Source organism: Triturus cristatus, chromosome 12 (assembly GCF_964204655.1).
Source record: "Triturus cristatus chromosome 12, aTriCri1.1, whole genome shotgun sequence".
In the NCBI taxonomy this organism is placed as follows: Eukaryota; Metazoa; Chordata; class Amphibia; order Caudata; family Salamandridae; genus Triturus; species Triturus cristatus.
This window is the reverse complement of record NC_140595.1, coordinates 682,001,880-682,013,985: the sequence shown is the minus strand read 5'-3', so window position 1 is coordinate 682,013,985 and position 12,106 is coordinate 682,001,880. Positions and strand designations below refer to the sequence as shown.

The 12,106-nt window shown below is 46.9% G+C and overlaps 1 long non-coding RNA gene across 2 annotated transcripts in view; it reads right to left on the bottom strand.

The window, feature by feature from the left end:
- The window catches only part of LOC146780083 (uncharacterized), a 58,258-nt gene extending 47,731 nt beyond the window's left edge, over nucleotides 1-10,527 (bottom strand). The window contains exon 1 of one of the 2 annotated variants that reach the window (XR_014972007.1): nucleotides 10,393-10,527. This is a non-coding gene — a long non-coding RNA (uncharacterized LOC146780083). Of the gene's footprint in view, nucleotides 1-10,116; nucleotides 10,201-10,392 lie in introns of those variants that run through there. The other variant, XR_014972006.1, reaches the window with a different exon arrangement.
- Between the last annotated feature and the right edge of the window lie 1,579 nt (nucleotides 10,528-12,106).

The following is a 12,106-nucleotide window of genomic DNA, read 5'->3' as shown; positions in this document are numbered from 1 at the left end:
TCCCGATAGAGGATACTAAAGTGTTCTTCCCAGATTTCGGGGGCAATATTTGGTTTCACTGCTACTTCTGGTTCAGCTCTACCAGTAGACCCAGTCAACCAAAATCTTCGGGAATCTCTAGCCTGAAGGGCAGATGTTAACCTGAGCCAATTTTCAGTAGCCCACTCGAGCTTTGCATGATGTACTATATTCCGATAAGTTCGTCTTCTATGTTGGAATATCATCCCTACTAGCTTTCATTTTTAATGCGTCCAACAAATCACGCTTAGCCACACTGCATGCCCTGTTGTACCATTGGTACTGTCTAGCAGTCCTATTCCTGCTAGGGACGTTAGGGTTAAATAGATCAGCTAGGCTGGTAAGTAACTCTTTATTAATTTCAGCCAATTTACCATAGCAGACAGGGGAGGGATATTGGTCCATTAAAATATGGACATCATCCAATGCTGTACCTACCCTAGCATATACTTTGGATAACTCCCCTTGATTGCCAGACATTTTGGCCCATTTAATCCTGCGTCTATTATTGGGCAAAATCGCTCTATTTTGTGCCAGGGATTTAGGTGGTGGTACAGAATCACCAGGGCACACACCCAATAAAGAAACATCCAATATCGAGGGATTGTGGTCACTTTCCCCCCTTGAAAGCACCACAAAGTCACATACTCTATTCCACTCCTTGCACTGGACAAAGATATAGTCGAGTCTGGCCTCCCTGCCCGACAAATAGTAGGTGGGCCTTGAGGGGATATCAGAAATTGTTCGGCCATTACAGGCCCTAATCGAATGGGCCATCGTTAGTGAGGTTCTTTGGACTGCGAGAGGAGCCCAAGACCTAAACGTTGGGCCAACTACCTGAGGGATATGCCATATTTCATCCTCATCCTGATTTATTTGGTCGAACAAACCACTAAGAGGTTCAAAATGAGAATGAAAATCACCAGCTATGACAAACATTGAGCCCACGGGAATCTTAGTTAAAACATTTGATAAGGCATCTACAACCCCAGATTCCATACATAAGTTCACCGGTCTGGAATACACATTTATCACCACAAGCTTACTACCTGTCCGCCAGTCCAATAACAAGCAGAGTACATCCTCAGACCCAGTTTCTATAATCGAGGCAGTACAACCCAAATGGGTAGCAACCCAAATAGTTAGCCCACCCGAAGGACGGCCTCTACCGCCCCACATGGCCGGGATAGAGACAGAGGCAAACCCCGTGCGATGGTATTCTTGCCTTGCCCATGTTTCTTGGAAACAACATATATGGTGGAGGTCTATAAAAGAACCCCAAACAGGGCACGCAAGCTTGTTGGCAAGTCCTGCTATATTCCACGAAATAATTTTTTGTATAGATGCAGGATTTGCCATGGTGTCAATTCTTTTATGCATAAGGGGTTCGCTAGGACTCATCAAGTCAGTTGGGGATATGTCAGATGGAACTAAACGGGGAAGCTGATCCTTTGCAGAATGATCAACCTCAGTGCAGGGTTTGGAAGTACCGACCTCATGACCCAGTCAATCGACCTCATCAAGGCAAGCATACCTGTTGTTACACAAATAGTCACCTCTAAGCGGGACATCAGAGCGAATGTGCCTCGGCCTTCCTCTAAATGAACTAGATCCAACCCTCACCCAATTTTCAGCATTCCCGGTTTGGGTAAAAATGTTTGTTGGGGGATAGAAGAAGGCAAGTGGAAGAGGTTTAATAGAGGTAGCTCCATTGTCGCCAATATATCTTATGGGTTGCACTAGCATTCCCAGCAACCTCATCAGCAGCTTGCTTTCTGAGGGGTTCAAGAGAAGGGCAGCTCAGTTGCTCCTGGCTCAGATCTGCCCTGGAAGAGCCCCCTGTCCCCAAGAACTCAACATGATCAGGTTCAAGCTCCTCTGGGACAGTTCCTTCTTCAGGACTGAGATCATCTCCCTCAAGAGACTGATCTGCTTCCTGAGTCAGGGGGAAGACACGGTCTTACCCCTGCTGCTCCTTTTCTTGGGAGGCACCTGGTCCTTTCTTCCAGGATCCATTGCCTGATCCGTTTTTGACATTTTTGACTGTGACCTGGTAACAGCAAACATGTGCAGGAATTCCCAACATTTCTGCATGAGTCCTGAGCTCCACTTCAGCCCAAGCTGAATTTTCCAAAGCATTGCCAAGCAAGCATTCAACAGGGAGGTCTGCACTTACCACAACTTTCTTAAGGCCAGTTACCCCTCCCCAGGAGAAATTAACAACTGTCAAGGAATGGTCTGTCCTAACATTGGTCACTTGGTACATTTCCCCAAGTATTACCTGCTCAGGAGCCTCAAGATCTTTTGTCATCATTGTGACACTTGTTCCTGTGTCCCTGAATGCCAAAGCCTCTTTTCCATTAATCAAGGGCTGCTGTCTATATTTGCCCAGATTACTGGGACTCACAAAGGAGGACATATCCATGCCTCCATCACAGATCAGTACAGCCTGAGTTGGAACTCTGACTAGGCCAGATTCCACCTCAGAACCCAGGGTTAACCCTACTACACCCTTATTCTGAGTACCACCACTTGGAGCTGAACTAGGGGGAACAGTTGCCTTAGGGGCAATGGTGGCTGGAGTTGAGTCTTTGGACTTGGTACAATCACTTGTCCAATGGGTTTTCGGTTTACAGATTTTACACCATGGTTTCTTTTGGCCTTTTCCTTTGTTAGATTGGGACTCCCCACCAGATGCAGATTTTTGGGGTCCTTGAGAAGACTTCTGGTCTTTACCCTTGCCCCCACCCTTATCAGAGTTTTTTGAATCCTGCTTCTTGGAGTCACCACCTTGGTTCCGAACATTCTGCCTCACCCTGGTTCTGACCCATTTGTCTGACTTCTGACCCAATTCTCGGGGAGGTCAGATCAGAGTCCACTAGGTACTGGTGCAACAGCTGATTTTGACAATTATTAAGGATCTGCTCCCTCAATCAAATTGTACAATCCTTTAAAATCACACACTTTACTGCCAAGTAACCAGCCCTCCAGAGCCTTAGTAGCACAATCTACAAAGTCAACCCAGTCTTGTGTCTGTGGCTTTTGGGTATCTCTGAACTTCAACCTGTACTGTTCAGTGGTTAGGCCAAACCCATCCATCAGTGCACTCTTCAAGACTTTCTAATTGTCTGCATCTTCTTCTCTAACAGGAGCTGGTCTCTACCTTTGTCTGCAAAGGAGAGCCACAAGATTGCTGCCCCCTGCTCCCGAGGGACCCTCTGTACTTTACAGGCCCTTTCCAGTGCAGTTATCCATTTGTGGATGTCATCCCCATTCTGGTAGGGAGGGACAATCTTGTTCAGGTTCCTATGGTCATGAATATGATCTCTACCTCTAGGGACACTGTTGCTGCAGCCATTGTGGTACCGTGTATTCTGAACCCATTCAATGAAGGTTGTCGTATCGTGATGATTTTGGTATCAGCGAACCGCGACTGACAAGTGCGGTATGCGTAAGCGTTTTCGTCATGCTACACCGATGGATTCACTGTGTATTTGAAGATCTAGTCTGCACCCGTGGGTATCATTTTGTGCATAACCGCCATTTTGTGGTTGCCCTCACATAGGCTAATGACTACAGGATGACTGTGGCCAAGCGAGCCTCTAGGGACGCATACACCTTAGTTTGAGCTCGTGTTGACTTCAGTTTGACCTGAGTCAACTGACCCTGTTGCCCGAGGCTAAACTTGTTGAGCCAGTACCTTGTTAAGCAGCTGGTCAGATAGAGATCAAAGAGCCGGACATTATTGCTTCTATGGCACACGCACACACCCCTCTATCTTTCTCCTCAACTGTTTCTGCTCCTTACTTTTATGGCCTTATGGCCTAATTATTGATTTGGGTTGAGGTCTTTTATGGTGGGCCCGTCCGGCCTGTTCGAACAAGAATGCTGGATTTTTACCTTGTCATTGGCGATGGGTGGGATAACTGAAAGTGGGTTTGTCGTTATGTGATGCCTCTGTAAATATCATCCTCTGATTGGTCAAATTTGTGAGTAATTGATGCTAGCCAGGAACATGGTTTTTGGCATAAAAGACGATGCTCCGCTCTATTATGTTGAGCAGTCTCCTGAGAACATACACCGTGTTGTACTTCTAGGACCTCTGTTACTGGCTGCAGCTAATAAAATTGATCTTTGATGTCAACAGAAGAATCCCGTGTCTCTGTACTCTAAGACAGGTGAACCCGAAGACTTCGGGCATGTCCCCTGCGCCGCTGGGTTTAAATCCCGGTTCTTCACCATGGGGCTCTAGCCCCCATCTTTGTAAAGCTCTCTGGAGCTCCAGGGATTCCTTATCTAATGCCAACAGCTCTCTCTTGATCCTAAGCTTAGCTTTCTCAAACTCAAGCAGTCTGCCATTTCTCTCATAAGAGGACTGCCTTCTCTGAGAAGTGGAGGTCTTATGAGAGACAGAGGTCCCTACAGATGTACCAGTATGATTAGACTCCAGAGAAGGAGATCTTGATCTTCTTGGCATACCACCAATCCTTCCAGGTGGGGTATGGAGAGGGCCATCAGGATGGATTGGATTTTCCAGGTTAGGATCATATTGATCCTCCTGGTCAGCTTCAGATTCTAGGTCATAGGTGTTGTCACCTCTTGGCCTCTCCTCTTCTGCTGCCCCACCCAACCTGCCTGCCTCATCAGACCCTGGGGTCTTTCTGAGATCATCTAACAGCAGAGCCTCCATGAGGAGTTCAGTGTTTGCACTGCTCCCTGTCTTCACCTTCCTAGCTGTACACATATTTCTCAATTACACGAACGTGAGATGGTCATATTTGGATGACAAAGAGCCACTGGCTTCAGGTCTTGAAGACATACTATTGTAGTGAGGTGTTGCACCTACCTAACCTAGTAGGAGCTACTAGACTCTCTTGAGTTGGGGAAAAGGGGTGTGCTGGTTCCTTTGCTAACTCAACTCCAAGTTCAGTAGAACTTAATTTATTCTAGACTGGATTTATATGTACCTACAGAAGTTTTCAGTTAGTCACTCTAGAGATAATCTGGTAAAGCAATAGCAAGCTCGAATCCAACCGCTGCACACCAATGTGAGAAGTTGGCCTGGTATATGCTGTCCACTAGTTATAGTGGGCACCTTGTACCAATTCGAACAACCCTTATTGATGAATAGGTTTAAAGACAACCTTTATTGAAAGCTATCCTAGTGGTAGCTATGGAGAGCAGCCTTCAGGTTAAGTCTTGAAGGAGTGTAAAGCAGCTTGGTTTACCAGATTAGAACCTCTTGAATCACTAAATGAAAGGAGAACCACACAAGGCATATATAAAATATATGTATTTATTTCTAAACACTCACTTCTAATCTCTTTATGAGATTAGAGTCCAAGATACACAATAATACAGTTCTAAAACTAAAGTAAATAACACAATATACAATGGGCCCCAGGGGGGGACCAAACCATATATTAAGAAAGTGGTACAAGAACCACGACTTGACTCGATACAGTGCCTAGCGCATGTAGAATCGGTGGGACCCCAAGGGACCACCCAAAGTTGTGACACCGGAGACCCACGGAGGACACATGCAGTGAGAGAACACAGGCGCGAGCCCCGTACTATTCTATGGGAAAGTCGCGGTTGGAATTTTAGAAGTTAAGGACACTTAGGAGAGGACTTTGAGCAAACCCCTTTAGACTTAGGGGGTTCTAGGGCCAACACCCACAGGAGCGCCAGAGTACTCGAGTTACCTCACCCAGGGAAGCCGGGTGCATAGGTGTCAAATGGTGTCGGGAATCGTTGTTGATTTCAATGGCGATCTGCTGCAAAGTGCTGCTGCTGGGAAGAAGAAAAAAGTGTCCAGTGAGATCCAAGCCTGAATCGAAGATCTGAAGAACCTGAAAGCAGAGGGGACAGAGTCTGGGTCACTTGCCAGTGACCAGGGGCACGATAGACGAATGCCCACCGATGTCAGGTGTTTCATTTGCGAAGAGGTGAAACTTGACTCTGCAACCTCAAGCACCAGGAGGCGTTGACGACCACCAGGAGCTGGATTCGAGCTGTCCCACGAAGGATGTCGAGTGCTGCGCTGTCGGTGCTTGGATTGAACCCAACAAGCCTTGGCAACAGCAACCCACGCAGGAAGAGAAAAGATGCTTCAGTGTGAACCAGCAAGGTCCTGGGGACTCCCCAAGTGATGGAGAGTCATGGCACATCTGGAGCAGCCAGGGAAGCCAATTAAAGTTAGAGTTGCCTTCTCAGGGACCCACCAGTCTACGGACCAGGGATTGCGAAGGGACCTCGAGAGGAATCACACAATACCAGCCCACGGGACACTCTGTGAGTGTAGGCCAGTAATTTTCGGTGGAAACACTGCTCGAGCTATGGACTACAAGTTGGCCAAAGCACAGCCTCAAGGATCAACGAAAAGCATATGCACTTGCAAATGTGCACGGTGTCCAGGGGACCCGGTTCCATGGTCCCCACGAGGGCTACGGGTCTCTTTGCTGGGAGCTCGGGTTAGCCTCTGGGAACCCACTTCATGTGTTGCAAATTCTTCGGAGTCAGGCAGGAGCTTCGGAGATGCAAACCTGTCAGATGCGTCTTAGGTGCCTGCCTTGCAGAGAGTAACTCCTTTACTCCAAGGGAGATTCTTCAGTCATCTAGCGCCTTGTAGATCGTTGAAGTTCCAAGATTATGTATCAGAGTTTCATCCAGGTAAATCTAAAGTCCTGTAGCCAGGGGTTCCTATCTTATACCCAAGGAAGTGGTGGGACAAACTCTAGGAACCCACTTATAGGAGGGTCAGGAAAGATGGGTTGCTACACCCATTTCCTTTGTCCAGTTTCGCGCCAGAGCAGGGGCTGGTAGCCCCTGCAACCGGTTTGAGCTGGACTATGCACAGGGACACCAAATGTGCCCACAGTGCAGACTTCAAAGCACTCTTGGAGTGCCCCCACCCAGCCACAATACACAAAAGCCTGTCTGGGTGATGGTCACACCTCCCTGTGACAGGAAACCTATTGTCCAGGCCTCCCCTGCCGAAGTTTCATCCAGCAGCAGGAGGGTAGACTTGTGTCTGTGGCTGGCAGCATCCATTTTGTGATACCAGGGTCTGTTAAGCTGGTACCGGGTATACCGGTGCTGTCATGTTTCTCTATCTAGAAGGGTGGGATCATGCTCCCATACCAGTTACAGGTGTGGGGGTATGGTTCCAAGGTGTTTGACACCAAACACGACATGTTTCCATGCAGCCATTCCAAAGTTAGCATTTACCGCGCGGTTATAATGCACTTAAGAGTATATGGTTTGGCTGCCATCACAAACAACCCCGGAATAAAGGTTCCGAAAGCTGCAGAGGGGCTCTGCTCATGCATGGGCACCCTCTCACATGCAACCCAGCACCCTGTCTTCAGGATTGTTAAGGCCTGCCATAGGGGTGACTGCAAGGTTTACATCTGCAGTGATATGGAGAGATATAGGTAACCTATATCTCAGTAAGGGGTGCATTCACCACCTTACCCAGGCTGCAGAAGCAGACCTGTGGTGTCATTTTGCAAGGCTTCCCATGGGAGGCACAATACATGCTGCAGCTCCTGGTAGGCCTCTGGGGTACCTATGCCCTGGGTACATAGTATACCATATACTAGGGACTTATAAGGGTACCCCAGAATCCAATCAGGAGTGTACCTAAAGTACTGGCAATCAATTTAGAGAGGAAGCAGCTAGGCTGGGGTCCTGGTTAGCAGGGCCCCAGCCAGACTAAAGTCGAAAAACAGTGAAACATCAGCAAAAAGTGGGGGTAACTATAAGAAGCAGATCCTACTCTCCTACAAACCTACAAATGCCTAAGGCCTTTGATGTAGAAGGAGTGATTGAGAGAGAAGAGACTTGCGATGCTAGGTCAGGCTGGAATACGAAGCCACAAGTAGAGCAATTACCAAGGTGTTTTACGGGTAACTTGCAAAGGTCTAGGCCAGTACAGATTATTGGCTTTTTATTCAGCATGTGTAGTTCCTCACTGGTTTAATGGCAATATACACTGCGGTTTTCAGCGGGCTGGGCAGCATCCCTGGCGCAGTCTTGGCACGGACAGGCGCAGACGGGCTTGCCCGCTGCGTGCGTTCGCTGCGTGCTCAATAGCCCATGTGACCTTTATGCTCCCACCACCCGGAAGCATGGATCAGGCTAGACCGTCCACCACCACCTACAGCAAATACTCTCTCCGCACAAATGGAAACACCACGGAGGACTGGAGAGTATGGTCTACACAGATAAATGCTCAATAGAAGGTAAAAACATGAATCTTTAAAATGCGGGGGCCGCAGACAGTTGACATGTAGGAATGAGACTGTGGCATATAATTTAAATGCAAGCAAGCCTTTAGCATTGCCACGCACGAGTAGAAATTAGAGAAACGTACAAGAGAAGCTTCCACATTGGGATGCTGTGAGGCGTGACCGTCGTGTAGGATGCATTTCGAAGTCTGGTAAACAAGAGATAAGCAGAGAAAGTAGAGCAAGAGGTTAGAAGTCAGGAGAGAAGAGAACGAGGTTGTTTAGAGAAAAATAAGACATTTTAGAGCGCTTGAGGTTTTGTGGCAGTGGCATTGCAGCATCACACTTTTTTTTTTTTTAAACAGTGCAGACTTCAAAAGCCAAGTTAAAAAAAACTCAGACTAAGGAGGCTGGACTGCTGTTGTGCAAAAAGGTTTAGCAATAAGCAGATGAGTGCTACAGGAGTTTACGTACTTATAAATCCCTTTCTGACTTTCCTGATGTCTGTCGCTGGTTAGCAGTGCAGCCTGGGCTCATGCAGGGCACTTCACAGTGGTGGTGTAAGCAGTAAACAAAATCTTTCTTTCTGAGTGTCAAGTTTGGGCACTTTTAACTATTGCTGCTCGCATTGTTCTGGAAATAACGCCCACTGCAGGTTTTCTAAGGAGTGTTAATATAGCCTAAATCTGGAAGGCATCTCCCCCATTGGGCTGTTTAACCCATCATGGTCTATCAGAAAAAAACAGTAAGAGAGCTAGGAACTAACATTTATTTAGCATTTCACAACCATCTTCTATTTTAGCTTTTTTCAACTATGTGCTCACTGCATTGTGGGCCTTGTAGTCTGGCCTTTTAACACTTTCATCATGGGCTCAAAAAGAAATGTGTCTTTTTTACGTTTCTTAGAGGCCAGTATAAAATGATGCATAGATAAATACCTATAATGTCCCAAAGGCGAAACCAATTGCATTGCAAATGCTTGCTCATACATGCAGACCTGCGTTCCCAGTCAATTTTTGATTGGTGGGCTGTAATAACGTCACCTCAATAAAAGCCAATGGGATATTTGAGAGTGTGAAGCTTTTACCACAACAATCCTGCCCGAAGAAACATCCTTTCAAGGGACACTTTGTTGTTCATTTTCCAGCTAAACTACGTCAAGGTTTATGGGGGTGCTGCCCCACCTCCCGCACGCCTAGCTGCGGTGCCTCCCTAGCTGCGGTGCCTCCCTCTGATCACTCTACGTGGTGGTGCCTGTCGGTAATTGCGCAGAACTGTCAACGAGCAGCAGCTAAACTGTGCCCTTGTGTGGCCCCCCTGCCGCGGGAGGTGTTAGGGTGCTGGGGGAGATAAAGAACATTCTTTGTACTGTTGTGAAAGTATTACACATGTCAAGATACCGCCTATCTCTCGATCCGCCCGGGCCTTTCCTGAGCACACAGGTGTGCCACAAACTTCCTCTTTTTTTTGCCACTTTCAGTTTCAGGGACTGGCTCCGTGATCTGGCTGGAGCGCTGTCCCGTGGTCAAAGTCTGGGGCTGCTGGCAGGGAAAGAGGAAGCGGTCAGACTGCGCAAACATGAAACTTCCCCCCCACAGCTCTCCTTCGCACTGCGCGGGCCTCCTCGCTGCACCCGGAAGTCGCACCCCGGCCTGCATGCGTTGCTGCATCTGCCTCGCAAGAGTCCCTCAAATAATTGCGCCTTGCTGAGTCTCCAGTCATACCTCATTCTTTACATACTGCATTAATGTGTCTCCATATCAAGGCGCCCTCTGTACATACTCCTTTAAAGGGCCGGTTGAGCCCTCACTGACAGCAAACACATCTGGTGAGACGTCCACATGTACTGTACAGGACGCCATCTTACCTCAGGGCTAGTCCTTGTCGAGGCCAGGTGAAGCATAGCGGCTACGTCTCCCAGGTCCATGCATGAAGTGTTGTTCCAGTCCAGGTTTTTTCCTTTTAAATGTGAGGCTTCTAGTCCTGTTTTATATTGCAATAAACGAGACTAGAAGTCCCTGAATTAAAAGAAAAAAAAATCCCGACCAGGAACAGCACATTACTTCATGCGACGTCATCATATATGCTAATTAGTTTTCATTCCTCAAAATATTTAAAACTTGAGAGCTTTGCAATTCCGTACCTCGATAATAGACACCTGACATCGTTGCTGCGTCACGATGGCAAAACTTCCTTTTGTGCAGGCCGCATGGCTCCTTTTCCATAAAATCTGGAGCAGGCAGCGCTTATGCATTCATAAAACTGCCCTTGGAATCCGAGCCCCGAAATCGGGCTAGATAGCACAATAAATGCGACGCTGGAAGTGTTGTATTCGTCATCCCATCATGCACCAGTAAAGTGAGCCTGACCCTCTGCAGGAGCGAGTGAGAGGGGCTCTCTCTACGGACAGTTTCTTTTCCCCAAAATGTTATCAGGCCATTCATTTTACTACAGCATTTTGCAAACATCATTGTGAAAAAAGTGGTGGATTTTACAGGCAATGTGAAGTAAAGTGATATATCGAAATATAGTAGCGTGACATTTGAAAGGAAACCTGGAAAGTTCAAAAACACACAGTAGGAGAGCTTCACATGATGAAGCATGGACAAGACAGGAACGTGAAACTTTGAGAGTTCTAGAAAATAAAGTTTAGACAGGTCGCGTTAAGCATGCCAGAAAATGAAGCTTGAACAGTGCCAGGATATGATGCTGGATTAAAATATTAATACTGGACAGTGCTCGTCGGGAAGCTTGCATAACTGCCAAGTTTCATAACTCCATGCGTAATGTGCCAGCTTTTTCCCTTTGAATTCTGGGGTTTGTAGTCCTGTTTTCTAATGGAATAAACTAGACTACATGTCCCAGAAATTCAAAGAAAAAACCTGGGCTGAAGCAGCACATCAGGCATGGGTCTGGGAAATTAGGAATGTGTCCGAATATTTTGAGATGTTGGTAAATTATAATATTATTACTTGAGCAGTGCCGGAAAGCTTAAGTTCAGATAGGAAATCGCAGGCTGTGGGGCTGTGCCAGAACATTAAGATTAGATGTTGTCTGAACATGACATTTTTTATGTTTAAATGCAAGGCGTGGCTGGAAGCAGAATGAGAAACTCAGATAGTGTCAAGGTAAGATGCCCAGGTAAGATTCTCCTACAGTGGCAGAACTTAAAAGCAATCATCAACAACATATTGCACCCACACAGTGCCAGGATGTTAAGGGGGCACAGTAGTGGGAAAAGACACAGATATAGTGTCAGAAGAATAAACTCGAGAATGGCCAGAAATGAAGCCCACGCACTGCCAGAACATGACACTCAGACAGGGCCCAATAACAACCCCCAGGCACAGCAAAAACAGAAGCTGAGAATGTGCCAGATAGGATTTATGACCAATACCAAGAGTGTGAAACTAAAGCAATGACAAACCAAGAAGCACAGATAGTGAAGGCTCGGCCAGAACCACAGTGGAAACTAAAGCAATGCAATAACAAGAGGCACAGATAGTGAAGGCTTGGCCAGAACCTAAGTGGAAACTAAAGCAATGCAATAACAAGAGGAACAGATAGTGAAGGCTTGGCCAGAACCAGAGTGGAAACTAAAGCAATGCAATAACAAGAGGCACAGATAGTGAAGGCTTGGCCAGAACCAGAGTGGAAACTAAAGCAATGCAATAACAAGAGGCACAGATAGTGAAGGCTTGGCCAGAACCTAAGTGGAAACTAAAGCAATGCAATAACAAGAGGAACAGATAGTGAAGGCTTGGCCAGAACCAGAGTGGAAACTAAAGCAATGCAATAACAAGAGGCACAGATAGTGAAGGCTTGGCCAGAACCTAAGTGGAAACTAAAGCAATACA